Consider the following 19,285-nt stretch of genomic DNA (forward strand, 5'->3'; position numbering starts at 1 on the left):
TTTGGTTATTGTTTAGTTGGCTTTTCTCTACCCGCTCTTCGTCTCCCTGGTGAACATCAAGGATTGTTTCTGTGCGTAAATGTTTTCATGAGTTTTTATGATAGTGGTCTCTTACTGTATATGACGTTTTGTGATTGACTTAGTGTGATGCGCCCCAGATTCATCCATGGTGTGAGATGTTTCGGAGATTCATCATTGGTCTTTATTGTCGTGTAGTGTTCCACTGTGTATGTACCGTAGTTTGTTTATCCATTCCTCTGTGGACGAGCACTTAGGTTGTTTCCATCTTTTTGCAACTGTGAATAATGTTGCAGTGAACACGGGTGTGCATGTGTCTATTCCTGTGACTGCTCATGGAAACCCTGGTGGCTAGTGGTTAAGTGCTATGGCTGCTAACAAAAAGGGTTAGGGTTTGGGCTTAGGGATGTTAAGGTTAGGGTTGTTAGAGTTAGGGTCGTTAGGGTTTGGGGTTAGAGTTTAGGGTTAGGGTTTTTTGGTTGGGGTTAGGTGTTAGGGTTAGGTTTAGGGTTTGAGGTTAGAGTTTGGAGTTAAGGTTAGGTGTTAGGGGTTGCAGTTTGGGGTTTAGGGTTTTGGGGTTTAGTCGTTAGGGTTTGGTTTAGGTTTTAGGGGTCAGGGTTTAGGTTTAGGGTTGGGGTTGGTGTTGGGTCTGTTTGGGATATGTGGTTTGGGGTTAGAGGGTGGGTGTTAGAGGGTTGGGGTCTAGAGGGTTGGGGGTTAGAGATTGAGGGAGTTAGAGGGTGAGGGGTTAGAGGGTGAGGGGGTTAGAAGTTGAGAAGATTATAGAGTGAGGGAGTGAGAAGGTGAGGGTGTGAGGGGGTGAAGGTTAGGATTTAGGGTTAGAGGGTTTAGGCTTAGGGTTCAGAAGCTTGGGGTTAGGGGGTTAGGGTTTTTGGGTTCAGAGGTTGGGGTTGGTGTTGTGGTTAGGGTTAGAGAGTTAGGGTTAGAGGGTTAGGCTTAGAGGATTAGGGTTAGGGCTAGGGCTTAGGGGTTCAGGTTTAGGGGTTTGGGATGGGTTTGGGGTAAGGTTTTAGGGTTTAGGATTAGAGGGTTAGGCTTAGGGCTTAGAGTTTAGGGTTTTAGGATTTAGAGTTTAGGGCTTAGGGCTTAGAGCCTAGGGTTTAGGGCTTAAGGTTTAAGGCTTAGAGTGAGCGTTAAGGCTGGGGGCTGGGGTTAGGGTTAAGGGTATTAGGGTTAGAGGGTTAGACGGTTTAGTGTTTAAGCTTAGGGTTTAGGGGTTAGGGGTTGGAGTTAAGGGTGTTAGTGTTTAGGGTTTTGGCGTTTAGGGTGTTAGGGTTAAATGTGTTAGGGCTAAGGGTGTTAGGGTTTTAAGTGTTATGGTTTAGGGTTTAGAGTTAAGTGATAGGGTTAGGCTTAGGCTCATTCTTAGGTTTAGGGCTAGGGATTTGAGGTTTAGGGTTTGGGGTTAGGTTTGGAGGTTGGGGTTAGGATTAGGGCTAGGGTTAGAGGGTTAGGGTTAGAGGTTAGAGTTAGAGGGTTAGGGTTTCGGATTAGGGTTTCATGTTAGCGTTAGAGGGTTAGGGTTCGAGGGTTAGGGTCATTAGGGTTAGGGTGGTTAGGGGTTAGGGTTAGGTGTTAGGGTTTAGGGTTTACGGTTAGGTTTAGGGTTTGGGGTTTGGGATTTGAGGTTTGGGTTTAGGGTTTGAGGCTTAGAGTATAGGGTTTAGTGTGTAGGGTTTTGATGTGTAGTGTTTTGGGGTGTAGGTGTTTAGGTTGTAGAGTTTAGGGAATAGGGGTTAGGGTTTGGGTTAGGGTTAGAGTTTAGGGCCTTGGGGGTTAGAACCTAAGGGCTTAGGGTCTTAGGGGCTTTGGGGCTCAGGGCTTAGGGGCTAGAGTTAGAGGGCTAAGGCCAGAGGGCCCGAAGGCCAGAGGGCCAGGGTTATGGTTTGATTCCTGGCTGGCAATTTTTTTCCTTCAATATTTTGTGTAAGTCATCCCTTTGCCTTCTTGCCTGCATGATTTCTGCTGAGTAGTCCAAGTTTTTTATTATTTACTCTCCTTTGTTGGTGACTTCCTTTATCCCTAGCCTCTCTTAAAATTCTCTTTATATTTGATTTTGGCAAGTTTGATTATTCTGTGTCTCGGTCACTTTCTTTTGAGATCTACCGTATGTGGAATTCGATGAGCATCTTTCATGATATCAGGGAAGTTCTGCCAACAAATCTTCAACAGTTCCCTCTGTATTTTCTGTTAGCCCTCCCTGTTCTGGTACTGAAATCACTCATAGTTATTTCTCTTGATAAAGTCCCACATGATTCTTTGGATTTCTTCATTTAAAATTCTTTTATCTGCTTTCTCTTCAAATATATTAGTCCCAAGAGTTTGATCTTCCATCTCAGTAATTCTGCCTTCCAATTCCTCAATTGTGCTCTTATTACTTTCTATTGAGTTTTCTGACTCTGTAATTTTATTGTTAATCTTCTGAATCTCTGATTGCAGTCTCTCTATGGTTTCTTGCAGCTTATTAAATTTTTAACTATGTTCTTGAGTAACCTTTTTAATTTCTTCAGCTGCTTTATCTTTGTGTTCCTTGGCTTGATCTGCATTTTGCCTCATTGGAGAAATCCTTGGGCCCTTCACTGGCACGCCATGCAGCTCCACGACGTCCACTCCTGGCCCTGACATTTGGCCGGTGCCCCACTGAACATGTGCTCCGGAGCCATGTTTCTCCACCCATCACTATCATTCTGCCACCAGGGGATATGTGAGTGTGGGAGTCACCATTTCTCACTGGCAGCAGCATCACAAGTCACTAGACTTCCAGGTACCCGCAGACGTAGGCTGCCTTCTGCCTCAGGAAACGTCCCGAATCCTTTATACCAGACGCTGACACTGGGCCACTGGTGGACATTCATTTTCATCCACACAGAGGTCTGGGTGAGGGTCAGCAGGCCAGGTAGGTGAAGTCAAGGCCAGGTGGGCGGGACTAAGGTTTCTTTGCCATCACCATGGAGAGAGTCTCCCCACCGGAAGAGTGGGCAGAGCTTATGATGGGCCTGGTGACAAGACTTAGCCAATGGCAGAGATCCAGTCCACCAGGCAGATGACACAGGGTCCTCCATTGTGACCTAGGACACCTAGTGGCCAAAGGATTTGAGCACACCCTGGGAAAGGCTATGCAGGCACAAGGGAGCCCCTGGTGCGGACTGCTTCACGGCATTGGCAGAGCAAGCCAGGGTCCAATTTTCCCACTTTCCTCAGGATATCAGTATGCAAGACATCCCCACTCACCATCTCTTGCCTCTCTCTCTGTATGTGTTCATTCTCTGAAATCTCTTCTTTCTCCCCCCATGCACTTCACAGCTTGGAGTGCCTGATAGAATGCCTAGAGACGAAAGAGCAAAGGGAGAAGGCCTCTGGCTCTACTGGTTGCCCATGGGCAGAGAAGATCTGCTAGTCTATCTGGAAGGTCTAGAGAGTAGTCATTGATTGGGGAGCTACATCACGGGTGGACCCTGGCCAGGTGAAGCTTGCTGACACGGGGCAGCCTCTCCGGAGACTACTAATTCCGCTGATAACATTCTATGCAAATACCCGGGTGAGTGCCATGGGCAGAAAACATTGACACATACCGGCCAGAGGCCTATTCTGGGTCTGAAGAGTCCACCCTGGTCTCCAGCAACTCATCATCTCAGCACACACTTTGCCTGCACGCATGGAAATTGCCTCTCTCAACGAATGTCTTCACCTGCTAGGAAACACACGAAGTCACTCAGCCAAAGGAGAGCACAGGCAAAGTCAACTGAAGCCCGTATTGTCAAGATTTTGCTTCTGTTGGGGCACAGCCCCCGGTGGCACAGTGCATGCGCGTCACTTCTCCAAAGACAAGGCCGAAATCCGGGCATCCAGGGCCCCAGCAGTCCAGAGTCTGCGCATGGCGGCATATGGATCGCCTCTTTGCCACATACAGGAGGGAGGCCTGTGCCCTAGACTGGCTCCGCTAGAGCTCCACGACCTCAGCTATTTTCCCTGACCTTTGGCCCGTGCCCTCATGATTGTGTGATCTCTAGTTACACTTCACCTCCGACCACTCTGGGTCCGCCACCTGCGGATACCTGAGTATGGAAATTAACATCTATCACTCGCTGCAGTGTCACAGGTCGGTCACTAGGTGTCTAGGCTCAGACTGACCTTGGCTGTCTTCTGCCCAGGCAACTAGCCTAAGCCTTCAAAGGAAATGAGGACACGTGGTCACTGGCCGACATCCTTTAACCAACACTGAGTCCCTGGTCAGCATCCTGGAGTCCTGGCAAGAAGAGCCAGGCACCTCCAGGAGCATCTGGAGCAGGAGACAGGGGCTGAAGAAGCTACCACACCTACTGGTGCTGCTACACATGTGGGTGACCTGGCTGCAGAGATTGCAGGCATGGCCTCAAGGTCAAAGGAGAAAGCACCTGAAGACGTGCTAGGACTCTTAGACTGAGAGAAGCAGGATGTCTGGACTGCAAAATATGCACCCTTCAGGGAAGAAGTTCATTCAGGCTTCTTAAACCCACCTCACCTGGAAAATCCATCCTCTTTTAGCCTTGTGCCCCTTCCACGCCCCCTCTAGTACAAAGAGAGATGCAGCCCTACGGCACCAGGGTGGAAGAAGCCCCAGGATAGCTGTCCGAAGACATGAGGTCCACTCAAAAGCTTAGCCCGCCAAGGAGAGAAGAGGACAAGACTCACCTGCAGATGAGGTCTCAGGGCCCTGAGAATGAGCATAATGTTTGTAAGGAAAGAGAAATGGGATTTCAGTGGGACATGGAAGTCTGAGAAAGAGCCTCTGCAAAGATAGCTCTAAGGGAGGTGTGATTGTGAAGGTGGGCTGGTCACTGAGTTCTTTGTAGTACAAGGTACCAGACAGAAGCCAGACTCTGGGGGGAACCTGCCTGCCGGTGAGCAGCGGGCATAAAACCCTAAACCAATGAGAATCGAATCCCTTCCCAGCAGCTTCTGCACAGATCAGTGATGTTTGCTTGGTCTTTCTCTTTTCTGTGGTCTAACCTGATCTGTTCTGAGATCAGAGAGTTGGAATAGAAAAGCCTGACTGAGATGAAACGAGCAAAGAGAAGACAAGGCCTCCTAAATCTGGTGAAGACAGAACACAGATAACCAAAGGTGAGGATGGGAAGAAACAGATTGAGTTCCAAGTCCCATCCACAGTATCCCAGGGCCTGGGAATCCCTGGAAGTGCCAGAGGTGTGTACTCCCTGGGAGATGTGACCCCAAGTGTCAGAGGAATCCCTATGGAGCAAGGAAGGGAGGGCAGGGCCTCTAGGATGGGCACTTCCATACAGGCTGCCCATGTGAATTTCTCAGAGTGACCGTGACAGATCCTGAGAGGGACAGTTTGAGGCAAAGGAAAGTAAGTTTTCTGAAGAGGGGTGAATTCCACAGTCTCCTGATAATGAAACAGAAATCCCGTCCTGCTCAGAGGTACTGAGTAGGAGGGATTGTGAATTCCCATCCTGCACAGAGGTTGGCTGGGAAGTTCGACTGTCTAAAGACAATGTGGCCAAAGTCTTCTTTATCTTTCAAAGATATATCTTCAACTTCCTGCAAATTCAATCCTGAAAAAAAGCCTAGAATATACAAGTGTGGGTTTTTCAGGAGAGCAACAAGGGGAGAAGGTGATAGTGGCATATCAGAGAAGGAGAACAATAGTCTAAGGGTCCCTGTGTTACTTAATGAATCAAGTATTCTTCCTTACCTGTAGACATGCAAATTCAGTAGATGTTTTAGCAATAACTGCATTAATCCTCACAGAATTCTTTTTGGCCATTTCGAGGCATAGAGACCAGAAGAAGTCATTAGTTACAAGAGCAAGCAATAATTCGCTGGTCTGAATTTTGTTCAATTTCTGTGTTTGCCCTTCATAGATGGATAAAAGTCTCTGAATCTGGCATTGAAGACAGTGTTTTCTCTATTGTTATGGATTGAATAGTGTCCCCCAAAATGTGTGCCAACCTGGCCAGGCCATGATTCCCAGTATTGTGTGGTTGTCCTGCATTTTGTGATCTGATGTGATTACTTATGTGTTGTAAATTCTAACCTCTGTAATGTTAATGAGGCGGGATTAGAGGCAGTTAGGTTAATGAGGGAGGACACAATCTACAGGATAAGGGTGAGTCTTGAGTCAGTCTCTTTTGAGATACAAAGAGAAAAGTGAGCAGAAATGAGAGGGACCTCATACCACCAAGGAAGAAGTGCATGGAGTGGAGCATGTCCTTTTGACCCAGCGTCCACGCGCTGAGAATTTCCTAGGCCAGGGGAAGATGGATGACAAGGACTTTCCCCCAGAGCCACAAAGAGAGAAAGCTTTCTCCTAGAGCTGGTGCCCTGACTTCAAACTTCTTGCTTCTTAAACTGTGAGAGAATAAGTTTCTGTTTGTTAAAGGCATCCACTTGTGGAATCTCTGCTATAGCCACACTAGATAACGAAAAAACACATATATCAAATAGTCAAAAAAAAAAAAGGTTTCAAATACACACACATACACCTATGATGTTATTAAACTTTAAAAAGTTTTACATTCTTATAACACATTTAACAAGAGATTTGTATACAGAAGTTATAATAAGAGCCATCCCCACATAAGTATATTGTACCTGCTCCCCCAAAGTGTCCAGTGTCCAAAGATACATATGTACCCTTTTACACACTTCTTTTTGCCGGGACACATGTAAGTACATTCATTTGTTTGTTTTTATGGAAATTAGGTCACACTCTACCCATGTTTTTCTCTGAATCACTCTTCACTTGACAATTTCTCATGGTTCCTCTAAATCAGCAGACATGGAAGAAGCACTCTTTTTGGTTCTTCCTATTTTTAACTCCCACCACTCTTCTGTCAGTTTGTTGTACTGTGGTGGCTTGCATGTTGCTGTGATGTTAGAAGCTATGCCACCGGTATTTCAAATACCACCATGTTCACCCATGGTAGACTGGTTTGAGTGGAGCTCTGGATTTAGACAGACTAGGAAAAAGGACCTAGTGACCTATTTCTAAAAACAACTGGCCAGTGAAATCTTACAAATAGTACTGGAACACTGTCTGATTGAATGACAGAGGATAACCCCTTAGGTTGGAAGGCACTCAAAATATGAGTGGGGAAGAGCTACCTTCTCAAAGTAGATCCCACTTTAATGACGTTTCCTGATGGGGCACAACTCATAATGAGAAGAAACTGATGCAAATATCCTTTAATAATCAGAACGTGAAATGAAGGAAGTATGAATCTAGGGAAATTGGAAGTCATCAAAAATGAAATGGAATGCATAAAGGTCAGTAATCCAAGGCATTAGTGAGCTGAAATAGCTTGGTTTTGGACATTTTAAACTAGACAATGATATGTTCTACTATGCCAGGATTGAGATACTGAAGAGAACGGCATCATATTCATCGATAAAAAGAACATTTCAAGATCTTTTCTGAAGTAGAACACTACGATCAATAGGATAATATTCACAGGCCTACCAGGAAGACCAGTTAATAAGACTATTATTCAAATTTACACACAAATTATGAATGTGAAAGATGAAGAGGTTGAAGGTTTTTACCAAGTTCCGCAGTTTGAAACTGATCAAACGTGATGCATTCATCAATCAAGATGTACTGATAATTACGTAATTAGAATGCGAAGTTGAAAACAAAGCAGACAAATCAGCAGTTGGAAAATAAGGTATTGATGATAGAAATGACAATGAAGCTTACATGATAGAATTTGGCAAGACCAATGACTTATTCATTGCACATACCTTTCGTCAGGAACATAAATGGTGATTATACTCGTGAACCATTCCAGGCAGAATAGATAGGAATCAAATTTGTGGAAGGTGATGATGGAGAAGGTCAATACCATGAGTCAGAATCAGGCCAGGGGCTGACTGCAGAACAGATGATCAGTTGCTCATATTCACGTTCAAGTAGAAGCTGAAGAAAATTAAAACAAGTCCATGAGTCAAAGTATGCCCTTGAGTATATCAAACCTGAATTTAGAGACCATCTCAAGAATAGATTTGATGCACTGCACACTAATGATCGAAGACCAGATTAGTTGTGGGATGATAGCAAGGACATCATATATGAAAAAAACAAAAAGTCATTAGAAAGACAGGAAAGAAAGCAAAGACCAAAGAGGATGTCACAAGAGACTCTGAATCTTGCTCTTGAATGTACAGTAGCTAAAGAGAATGGAAGGAAAAATAAAGTAAAAGAGCTCAACAGAATACCTGAAAGGGAAGCTGGAGAAGACAAAGTATGATAATAATAATGTGAACAGATCTGGAGTTAGAAAACCAAAAGGGAAGAAAACACCTGGCATTTCTCAAACTGAAAGAACTGAAGGAAATATTCAAGCCTCTAGGTGCAATACTGAAGGAAGGATTCTATGGGCAAAATATCGAACAACACAGGAAACATCAAAAGAAGACGGAAGGAATACACAGACTCAATACGCCAAAAAGAATTGGTCGACGTTCAACCATTTCAGGAGGTAGCATTGGATCAAGAGCTGATGGTACTGAAGGAAGAACTCCAACCTGCACTGAAGGCATTGGCAAAAAACACGGCTCCAGGAACTGATGGAGTACCAAATGAGATGTTTCAACACAGGGACGCAGTGCTGGAGGCGCTCACTTGACTATTCCAATATATTTGGAAGACAGCTACCTGACCAAATGACTGAAAGAGATCTATATGTGTACCCATTTCAAAGAGAGGTGGTCCAACGCAATGCGGAAATTATCGAGCAACGTCATTAACATCCCACGCAAGAAAAATTTTGCTGAATATAATTTAAAAACAGTTGCAGCAGTACACAGACAGGCAACTACCAAAAATTCAAGCTGGATTCAGAGGAAGACATGGAACGTGGGATATCATTTCTGATGTCTGATGGATCTTGGCTGAAAGTAGAGAATATCAGTAAGATGTTTACCTATTTTTGTTTCCTATACAAGCACACTCAACTGTGTGGCTCACGACAAATTATGGATAGCTTAGCAAAGAATGGGAATTCCAGAACACTTAACTGTATTCATGCGGAATATCTACGTAGACCAAGAGGCAGTCATTTGAGTAGGGCAAGGGGATACCGTGTGGTTTAAAATCAGAAAGTTATGTGTCATGGTGGTATCCTTTCACCATACTTACTCAATCTGTATGCTGAGCAAACATTCTGAGAAGCTGGTCTCGAAGAACAAGAACATGGCATTAGTTTTGGAGAAAGATTCACTAACAACCTATGATATGCAGCTGATACGACCTTGCTTGCTGAAAGTAAAGAGGACTTGAAGCAGTTACTGATGAAGAGCAACCACTACAGCCTTCAGTATGGATTACACCTCAACATAAAGAAAACAAAAATTCTCACAACTGGACCAGTAAGCAACACCATGATAAACAGAGAAAATACTGAAGTCATCAAGCATTTCATTTAACTTGAATCCATAATCAATGCCCACAGAAGCAGCAGTCAAGAATTCAAACAATGTATTGCATTGGGCAAATCTGTTGCAAAAGACCTCCTTGAAGTGTTGAGAAAGAAAGATGTCACTTTGAGGACTAAGGTGTGCCTGAGCAAAGCCATGATATTTTCTATCACCTCACATGCTTGAGCAAGTTAGACAATGAATACGGAAAACCGAAGAACTGATTCATTTAAAATATGGTGTTGGCAAAGAATACTGAATATACCATGGACTGCCAGAAGAATAAACAAAACCATCTTGGAAGAAGTACACCCAGAATGCACCTTAGAAGCAAGGATGGCGAGACTTCGTCTCACGTGCCTTGGACATATTTTCAGGAGGGACCTGTCCCAGGAGAGGCTCATCATGCTTGGAAAAGCTGAGGGTCAGAAAAAAAGAGGAAGGCGCTCAACAACATGAACTGACACAATGGCTGCAAGAATGGGCTCAAACATAGCAATGATTGTGAGGATGGTTCAGGATCAGGTGGTGTTTCATTCTGTTTTACACAGGATCGATGGCATCTAACAGCCACAACTAACATATGTATGCATATATATATGTATGTGTGTATGTGTGTGTGTGTATATATATATACCCATTGCCATCGAGTCGGTTCCAACTCATAGTGACCCTACAGGACAAAGTAGAACTGCCCCACAGAGTTCCCAAGGAGCGCCTGGTGGATTCGAACTGCTAACCTTTTGGTTAGCAGCTATAGCTATTAACCATTATGCGACTAGGTTTTCCATATATATATATTCTCTTCACTAGTTTTGCATCTCTAGAGATCCCAGCTAAGACATTTGGTACCTACTGTGGTTCTAGAGGAACCAAATCTTAAGGATGAGTTTTCTGAATTGATTCTCAAGTCTGGCTAGTCTTAAAGGCACTGATGACTGTCTCCAGTAGTAAACAGGCTATTGCTAATCCATGGTGGGAGGTGACAATAGAAATACGCAAAATACTACTACCACTGGATCAAATATTTGTGAGAGACAAGGCTCTGCCTGATTACATATTTGATACTTTTCTATAATTTTGTCAGAATAAGAATAATAAGGAAGCTGCTTGGTTAGTCCTGCTTTTGCTAGTCACACTGGTGAATGAAAGAAATGGGCTCAAAGCTGAAGCACCACATACAAGATCTGAAAGCTGCCACTTGTGCCCAGAAAGAAAACCATATTTCTTATAGTAACAAGGCTAATGCTGCCAAAAATAAACTCAGATTCTTATCATAAGAGTGACTGAATTAAAGCGCCAGTTGAATATCCAGCCTCAAATGGTGTCTGAAGTTAGAGTGAGGGCACTGATTGGGAAGAAATGGGATCCTGAAACTTGGGATGAGGACATATGGGCAGACAGTCAGGAAGCGGGGGACAATGAACCTCCAATTTCTGTTGAATCGCTCTTCCTAACAGAACCAGACCTCTTACTCCCATCTGAAGAGATTCTCTAATTTTGCCTGCTAAGGCACCCTTCCCAGTAAAACAATTATCCCTTCCACCTCCATCTAATGAGATTACCCTCAGCTGTGCCTGAAGTGTCTTGTTTGAGTTATCTCCTGGGGTGGTATCTGGGGCATTGCCTGGGGCATCACCTTAGGCAGATGTCTTATAAGACACGGCTGAACATCCCACTGCCACTGCCCATTTTTGCTTCTAGACCTATACCTAGACTTCAGTCCCAACAAGCCCCAAAAGGTGAACTATGAAGTGTGACCCAGGAGAAGGTATGCTAAACTCCAAAAGAACTGCTTGATTTTTCTAATACATACATACATACAGAAACCTGGTGAACATGTGTGGGAATGGCTATTATGGGTGTGGGATAATGGTGCAAGCAACATAAAGGTGGATTAGTCTGAGTTTATTGATATAGACCCAGGAAGCATAGATTCTTCATTCAGTGTTTCAGCTTGAGAGGTTAGAAAAGGACGTCATAGTTTATTTGGTTGGTTTACTGAAGCATGGATTAAGTGGTGGCCTACAATAAATCAAGTGGAAATGGCAGATCTGCCATTGTATACTGTAGGAGAAGGTAACCAAAGGCTGAGGGAAACTGGCAGGTTAGAATGGATTTATTAGGCTGGACCCACAGACCCACACACGGAGTGCCCAGAGGGCTTTCTTTGTACCATAGCGGTGAGGTACAAATTTGTGCAGCAAGCCCCAGCATTATTGAAGACTTCTGTGGTTGCTATTTTATGTAAGTAAGAGTCCACAGTGAGAACTGCCCTAACTGAATTAAGACACCTAACTACAATGCAGTTGACTGGACCCCGTGGTGGTAGCAGCCAAGTGGTGGCACTCAATCAACAAAGACAAGGTGGGTGTGGTTACCATAACAGACAGTAGAGTCAAAGCAGTAATCAGAATAGTCTGCTCACATGGATTTATGGCAATGGCTACTTAGTCATAGTGGCCCTGGGAGTGAAAGAGCTGGGAAATGTACATCTCCTGGTACCTAGTGTCTTAGATATCTAGTGCTCCTGTAACAGAAATACCACAAACGGATGACTTTAACAAAGAAAATTATTCCCTCACAGTCTAGGAGGCTATAAGTCCAAATTCAGGGTGCCAATTCCAGGGGAAGACTTTCTCTCTGTCACTCCTAGGGGAAGGTCTTTGTCACCAATCTTCCCCTGGACAAGAAGGTTCTCAGCACAGGGATCCTAGGTCCAAAGGATGCACTGCTCCTGACACTTCTTTCTTGGTGGTACTGAGGTCCCCCTGTCTCTCTGCTCTTTTCTCTTTTATATCTCAAAAGAGACTGACTTAAAACACAACTTAATCTTGTAGATTGAGCCCTGCCTCCTTAACATAACTGCTTCAAATCTTCGCTCATTAACATCCTAGAGGTAGGATTTACAATACATTGGAAAATCACACCAGCTGACAAAATGGTGGATAATCGCACAATACTGGGAAGCATGGCCTAGTCAAGCTGATATATACATTTTGGGAAGACAGAGTTTAATCCGTAACACCTAGTATGCAGCTATCCACCTGTTAATGCCTTTTTCTCCACACCTGTTTGGAAGTATCACCAGAAACAGTGTGCCTTCTCTCTGACCTAAGTATATAAGGACCAAATAATATAGAGGAATCTCTGTTACATTTTCTCCATCTTACCAATATTTGGCCTCATAGGCAGACCCAGTCACTTAATTGCACGGCAGAATGAAGAGATTAAAGCCCCAACATTCTTGCCAGTGGACAAGGAAGGTAGCTGCTCAGACATCAGAGAGCCTCAGAGAGACAGAGACCAGGTGGCTCAAGAGAGGGATACCATAAAGTTGTTTTTCATACCCCCCTCCACTCCCATAGTTGCATATGCTTTGCTCTGACTCCAAGAAGTAGATCAATCCTTTGAGAACTGCATTATGGGTTAGAACACCAACAAGGTCCCAGACTGAGTGACACTCCCATAGATTACAACCAAATATCATCGCAAAGTCTTCAAAATCTGAACTGACATCTGAGCCACAGCATCCAGAAGTTGGGAAAGAACCTGCAGCCTGAACATAACTGGGTCAAGTGATTGCTAAAACAAACAACATCAACATTTTCTGTAAGATTGAAGTAAGACACAGTCTTGGAATCATAGACAAAAACTTTAAAAAGCTACTTTAACCACGCTCAAAGAAGTAACGGGCACACCTTAGAAAAATAGAAAAATACATAGAAACCATTCACGAATGAAAATTTTAGACAGGAAAAATAGAGATAAAAAATTCACTTGATCAGCGGAATGCTGTTGACAGACAAAAGGATCAATGAGATGAAAATAGTTCAATTGAAAATATCCAATCTGAAAACAGAGGACAAATATTGAAAAAAAAAATGAACAGAGCCTCAAAAAAATCCAAAAATATCTAACATTTATTTACTGGAATTCCATAAGGTGTAGAGAAAATATGTGGTGTAGAAAAAAGTATCTAAAGAAATACTGGCTCAACACTTTCCCAATTTGTTGAAAGACATAAACTTACAGATTCAACAAGCTATGCAAACTCCAACAAGTTAAACTCACATAATTTTACGCCCAAATGCCTCACTGTCAATTGTGGAATAACAAGGACCAAGAAAATATCTTCAAAGAAGCTAGAGAGAAAACAAGTCATCTCACACAGGAGAAACAATTGGAATGACTCTGTATTCATCATCAGAAGCCATGGAGGCCAAAAGGCTGTGAAAACAACATTTTTTCAACACTGAAAGAAAAGAAACATTAACCCAGTGTTCTATAGGCTGTTATTTCCTTCATGAGTAAAGGAAAAATACTGACATTCTCAGGTGAAGGACGCTTAAGAGAATTCATCGCCACCAGACTTGTTCTAAATGAAACACTAAGGAAGTTCTTCAGGTGGCAGGCTTGGAATTTCAGGAATTATGGAAAGCAACAAAGTGGAAAGTACCTTCTGAAGTTTGCCGTTCAGCCAAAGATTAGACAGGTCTATAAAACAAACAATAACACACGTGAAGAAAGTGTTTCTTAGTTCAATCGTGTGTATGAGACCAAAAGTGCAAAACCTGCCCAAAAGCACAGAAAAGAGGGCAGGACGGAACAGGAATCATGGCGGATGGAAACGGGGAACTGGAGCATAGAAGAGAATACTGACACATCATGAATATTGCCACCAATGTCACAAAACAATTGTGTATAAATGGCTGAACAAGAAAGTAATTTGCTCTGTAAAGTTTCAAATAAAGCACAATAAAAATTTTTTAAAAAGTGGTAGGTATCTGGGTAAACATATTATGCCAACCCTGCTGTCACTGCACAACATGGCGCAGGACTCCCCTCTTTGGAAAGACTTTCTAGCCTATTTGGAAACACTTTGGAATATACTCTTGGTGGCAAATTAGTATTAGAGAATGGGATTATTTTGAAAATATGAGATGTCTGTACTCATGCCTGGTGAATAAACTGGATAATAAAATTTTCAGAGCGAAATGAGATGTTCTAACAGAAAAATAGGCCTGAATTCCCACGTGGGCCATGAGCCTACTCTGAAGGCCTTTCCCAGAGAGGCATTTCAGGCACTTCTAGAGCAGCAGGAGCACTGGGGAATGCATGTATCAACCTCCCCCAGGGCCTTCTCTGAGGAGTAAGTACCTGCTTTAGTACTAAGCTTAGGGGTTCATAAATAGTCATTCTGCATAAGGTCTTCAGGTTCAAGTCTGTAATCCAGCTGGGATTCTGTGTGTGCTGCATCTCTGCATCAAAAGAACATACTTCTAGAAGCAGAATGCCAGGAGAGAGGCGGTTGGGCAGTTGGGGGTGGGGGGTGCTGCGCAGACAGGGGTGCCCAAGGGAGGCACAATATAGTCATTCTGCAGCAGGTCTAGTCATTCTGCATAAGAATTAGAATGCTTCTGTCAATGCATAATAGTTTACATACAGGACATAAACAAAGTGACTGAAGGACAAAGTTGAATAGTAAACCAAGCCACTCCCTGTCAATCCTTACCTGAGAGGGTCTTCATCAGGACTTCTGGGGATGGAGAACTACACAGTAAACGCTGATTTATTTTACCTCTTCCTTCCTCAAGAAACAGGAACTGGTGTTAAGATGTCAGGTGTCAAGCCCCAAACTCCTCTTCTGGTCTGTATTTAAGCTGTATAATAAAACTGGGATCAGGCAATCAGCCGTGAGCAGACAGACCCAGAGTATTCCCAGTGCCCCACATCTTTGAGCTCCAGTGAGATCCTGTTCTTAGTCACTAGATTAGCAGAGGAGCTGAAAGACTGAAATTCCGTGTTTTAAGGCAACTTGGGCTTCAAACAGTCACTTATTGCTAAAGTCATATTTCTCTGTGTTAATTTATGATCCTTAACTCAAATCCGGAGTTTGGAGCTCATTTTGATAACTCCTCATTAGTCTGCATAGACTAGATTCTGCTCACAGTCAGTGATGACAATGGAGGAAACAAAGTCCCTAGCCCAGAGGAGGGACTGCTCCCCATATTTGGGGAAATGCCCCTGGGAAGCATCGGCGAGGTGCACTTTGGCCTCTGTGGCTTTGCCTTCTGCTCCTGGAATTGCACCCTGGGGGCCTCCATATGCAGACCCAGAGTCCGTGGGTGACCACAGCTCCCCCGTTCTGGGTCATCGTCCGGACACACGTTGCGATATGCTTCCTGCCCTCCTTTCCAGCATAAGCGCTGCGATCACAAGTGGCAGAACCAGTTCTCAGGTCCAGACCCTAGACCTTGCCCTCCTCGGCCTTAGGCTTCCCCTAGTCCTGGTGGAACCTGCAAGCCTGGCGGATGCGAGGTTAGCACCCGGCTGGGTGGGCTTGGGCCTGTCTCAAAAGGCTCATGGCGCACGCAGGTTCCTCCTCCTTGGAGCCTGTGGGCTTGCGGTGGGCAGCCCGGCATCTCCTGCCTCCCTCGGGCGCCCTCTCTGGGCAGCAGCTCCCCTCCCCCTACCCCACCAACCACCCAACAGTCGCACTGCCTGCTTTCTGCTTCTAGAAGCGCGTTCTTTTGATGCACACATGCAGCACACACAGAAGCTCAGTTGGATTACAGACTTGAACCTGAAACGCACAACTTTAAAACTACTAGACTGGGGGGGGTGGGTATTGGCAGTGAAAAAAGGAAAAAAAAAATAAGAAAGAGAACAATTACAAAAAAAGTATTAGAAGACTGTATCCTCACATTATGGACTCAAGAAGGTTGCGGATAAACAACTGCATAGATAGCATACTGTTGTCTCTTTGCAAATAAGTCTTAAATGAGGGAATTTGGTACCGGGAAGAGTTGCAGAGCCTGACTTTGGGGAAATCTGGGATTGATGAATTGCCTTGCATGAGGCTACAAGCCCTGATAATCAATATTTGAAGATGAGATTCTAGCAACCTAGAACATGCATCAGAATTTTTTCTAAGTAAATTAGCACCAGAAGATGCCTTTAACCACTAAATAAAATGGGTCAGTAGTTCAAGATCTCCCTACAAAGAAAATGGCAGACCTAGATCGTTTCCAGTCAGGTTCCAGCAAACATGCAAGAAACAGTCATTTTAATCTTGTACATAGTCAACAGAGATTAGAAAACCATGAGATACTCCCCTAACTTGATCCTTAAGCCTAGTTTAAAAATGATAACAAATTTTAGAGAAGGATGGTAGAAGAAGAGTTAGAGGACAAGCACACTCAGTAACTGAAATGCAAAACCCTACGTAAGATGCCAGCAAAGGAAATCCAGCAAAGTATAAACCACGTAACATGCCATGATCAAGGCGGTTTATTGTAGGCATACAAATTTGAGTGAACGTTAAAGATTTAGTAATTTCACTCACCACATGCATAGGTGAAAGAAGCGAAGACATATGCTCACCTCAAGAGATGGGGGCAAAGCAGGTTGATAAAATCCAATCACACGGAGAGATAAGGACTAGGAACAAATATAGAACAGAAAAGGAGTTCCCGAACGTGGAAAACTACAACTAGCATGATAGTTCATGGTGACGTGTGGGACATTCTCTTTAAAATTAATAAACAATAAAATAAGGGTGCTTCTATCATTACTTTTATTAAACATTGAACACCGGAAGTGTAAGCTAGTACAAAAAGAGAAAAAGTATAAATGCTATTCATAGATTATAGGACTGTCTCCATTGAAAACTGTAGAAAATAATGGAATTAATAGTAATCATAAATAAAAAATAAATTGAAATTTCAATGCATCAGCATCAAGCTGACTCTGTCATAGCTCTTAGGTGAAAGCAAAGGACACTGATAGGGAAAGAGCAGGTTCGGGTGGTCTAGACCAAGGAGGGAAGAAAATTATTCTGCACTGGGCTGAACTTATAAGAACGGGTATGTGTGTTAGCTACCTAGTCCCTCCATAACAAAAAATAACACAACTGGGTGGCTTTAAAGAACAGAAATTTATTTTCTCACAGTTTAGCAGGCAGTACTTCGAATTCAGGGCATGGCTGTAGTGGGAGGTCCTTCCTTGTCTACCTCAGCTTCTAGTAGATGCCAGCAATCATTTGTGTTCCTGGCCTTCTAGAAGCATCTGTCTTCTTTGTCTGTCTTCCTTTTCACCTGTTTGTGTCTGTGTGTATTCTGCTCCTTTTATAACTAAGAAGAGTTAGGCTTAGGACCCACCCTACATTGGTATGACCTCATTCACATAATAAAAGCAGGCCCCCTCTTTCCTAACAAGGTCAGATTTACAGGTACAGGGGTTAGGATTTCCACATACATTTTGGAGGGACACAATTCAATCCCTAACAGTCGACTTACCAGATATTCTGGATTGAGAGTACTCGCATGAACAGCTGAGAGTGGTTCCAATTCTTTGCTACATTTGTTGGCTGAAACTTGTCTCAATGGTCACCCAAAGGAATGCTGGAGCAATTTATTGTGTAGGACCTGGCCAACCATTCCTAATCACATCCATTGTGTGGAAAAACACACAATCCCATCACCAAAGCCTTGAGAAATTCATGGATAAGAAAAGAATGGTGGTTGGAACCAAGAATTGTTTCATAGCCTAGATAACATGGTGTAGGTGTTAGATATTCACATGGAGATGTCAGGTAATAAAACTTCACCCCACACGGAGATGTCAAGGATAATACCAACAGCTAATGTTCATTGAGTACCTACACTGGTGCCAGGCACTCCTGTGCTTTTCCTTTCATGTTTGCTTTCATGATGGCCATATGAGGAATGTATCATTATAATGCATAAAGAGGTCAATACAGAGAGTTAGGCTGACATTTGAATATATGAGTCTGGACCCAGGAGGAGTTTGAATGGATGGAGGTATAAACCTCACGTCCTTAGCTACAAATAGACAGCAGTGAACTCACTGAGGCATCCTAGAGGGAGGGTGTCAACAGAGAGAGGAGCAGGCACCAAGCCCAAGGGTACTCGGGTATCTAGAAGCCTGCCAGGTGAACAGCAGCCAACAAGCCTCTCTGAAGTCCAGTGTGGTTCCTGGAGGGTTGTCTGTCCTTGCTCTCAGCTGCATTTCCCCAGTGCTCCTCCCACCTGCACTGGGTTGTCCCCTTCATGACGACAGGGACAGTGTGTACCTTTCACCACTGTATCTGCATAACATAGACTATTTCTGGCCCATGGAATATACTGACTGAAAGAAAAATAAACAAACGATAAGTACGTAAAATCCTTCGTAGTTGATACCTTGGGATACATTAAGGGGCTTCATGAGTAAGAGGGAGAAAAACTGATCAGGGCTGCTTCTGAGACCATCTCTTAGGCGTAAAGAGTGTTAAACAATAATTAAACAAAGAGATTTAATGACAGAGATGTATGTTAAAAAGATGTAAGTATACGTTGAAGATTACTAGAAACATGCACATTTATTATTGCAACTATAGTCAAATCGTTAAAAAACATATACTACATGCACACAGAATATTATAAAGTAATTTAATGCCCTCATTAAAAAAAAAAAATTTATCATGAGAAAAGACTAATGATGAATGAAAATATCAGGATATAATATCCGTGTTAATATACATAAATGTGTGCGCTAATACACACATGAAACCAGTTGCCACTGAGTCAGTTCTGATTCATGATGACACCACTGTACCAGAGTAGAACTGTACTCCATAGGGGTTCCAATGGCTGAGTTTTCGGAAGTAGGCTGCCAGACCTCTCTTTCACAGCAATTCTGGGTGGACCTGAACTCCAACTTTCTGTCAGCAGCTCAAGATATTAACCATTTGCATCAACCAGAGACTCTAATACGCATACATGCCAATGTAAGTAAGATAACAGACATATCGGAACGTTAATAA

General features: G+C 43.4%; 1 long non-coding RNA gene across 1 annotated transcript in view; it reads right to left on the reverse strand.

Annotated features, from left to right (window-relative positions):
- Nucleotides 1–2,105: 2,105 nt before the first annotated feature.
- LOC135229311 (uncharacterized) overlaps nt 2,106–19,285 on the reverse strand; it is a 55,104-nt gene continuing 37,924 nt past the window's right edge. The window contains exons 2-4 of the long non-coding RNA XR_010320097.1: nt 14,972–15,119; nt 7,783–7,957; nt 2,106–3,730 (exon numbers count right to left, since the gene is read on the reverse strand). This is a non-coding gene — a long non-coding RNA (uncharacterized LOC135229311). The remainder of the gene's footprint in view (nt 3,731–7,782; nt 7,958–14,971; nt 15,120–19,285) is intronic.

This window comes from Loxodonta africana, unplaced genomic scaffold, assembly GCF_030014295.1.
Source record: "Loxodonta africana isolate mLoxAfr1 unplaced genomic scaffold, mLoxAfr1.hap2 scaffold_193, whole genome shotgun sequence".
Classification (NCBI taxonomy): domain Eukaryota; kingdom Metazoa; phylum Chordata; class Mammalia; order Proboscidea; family Elephantidae; genus Loxodonta; species Loxodonta africana.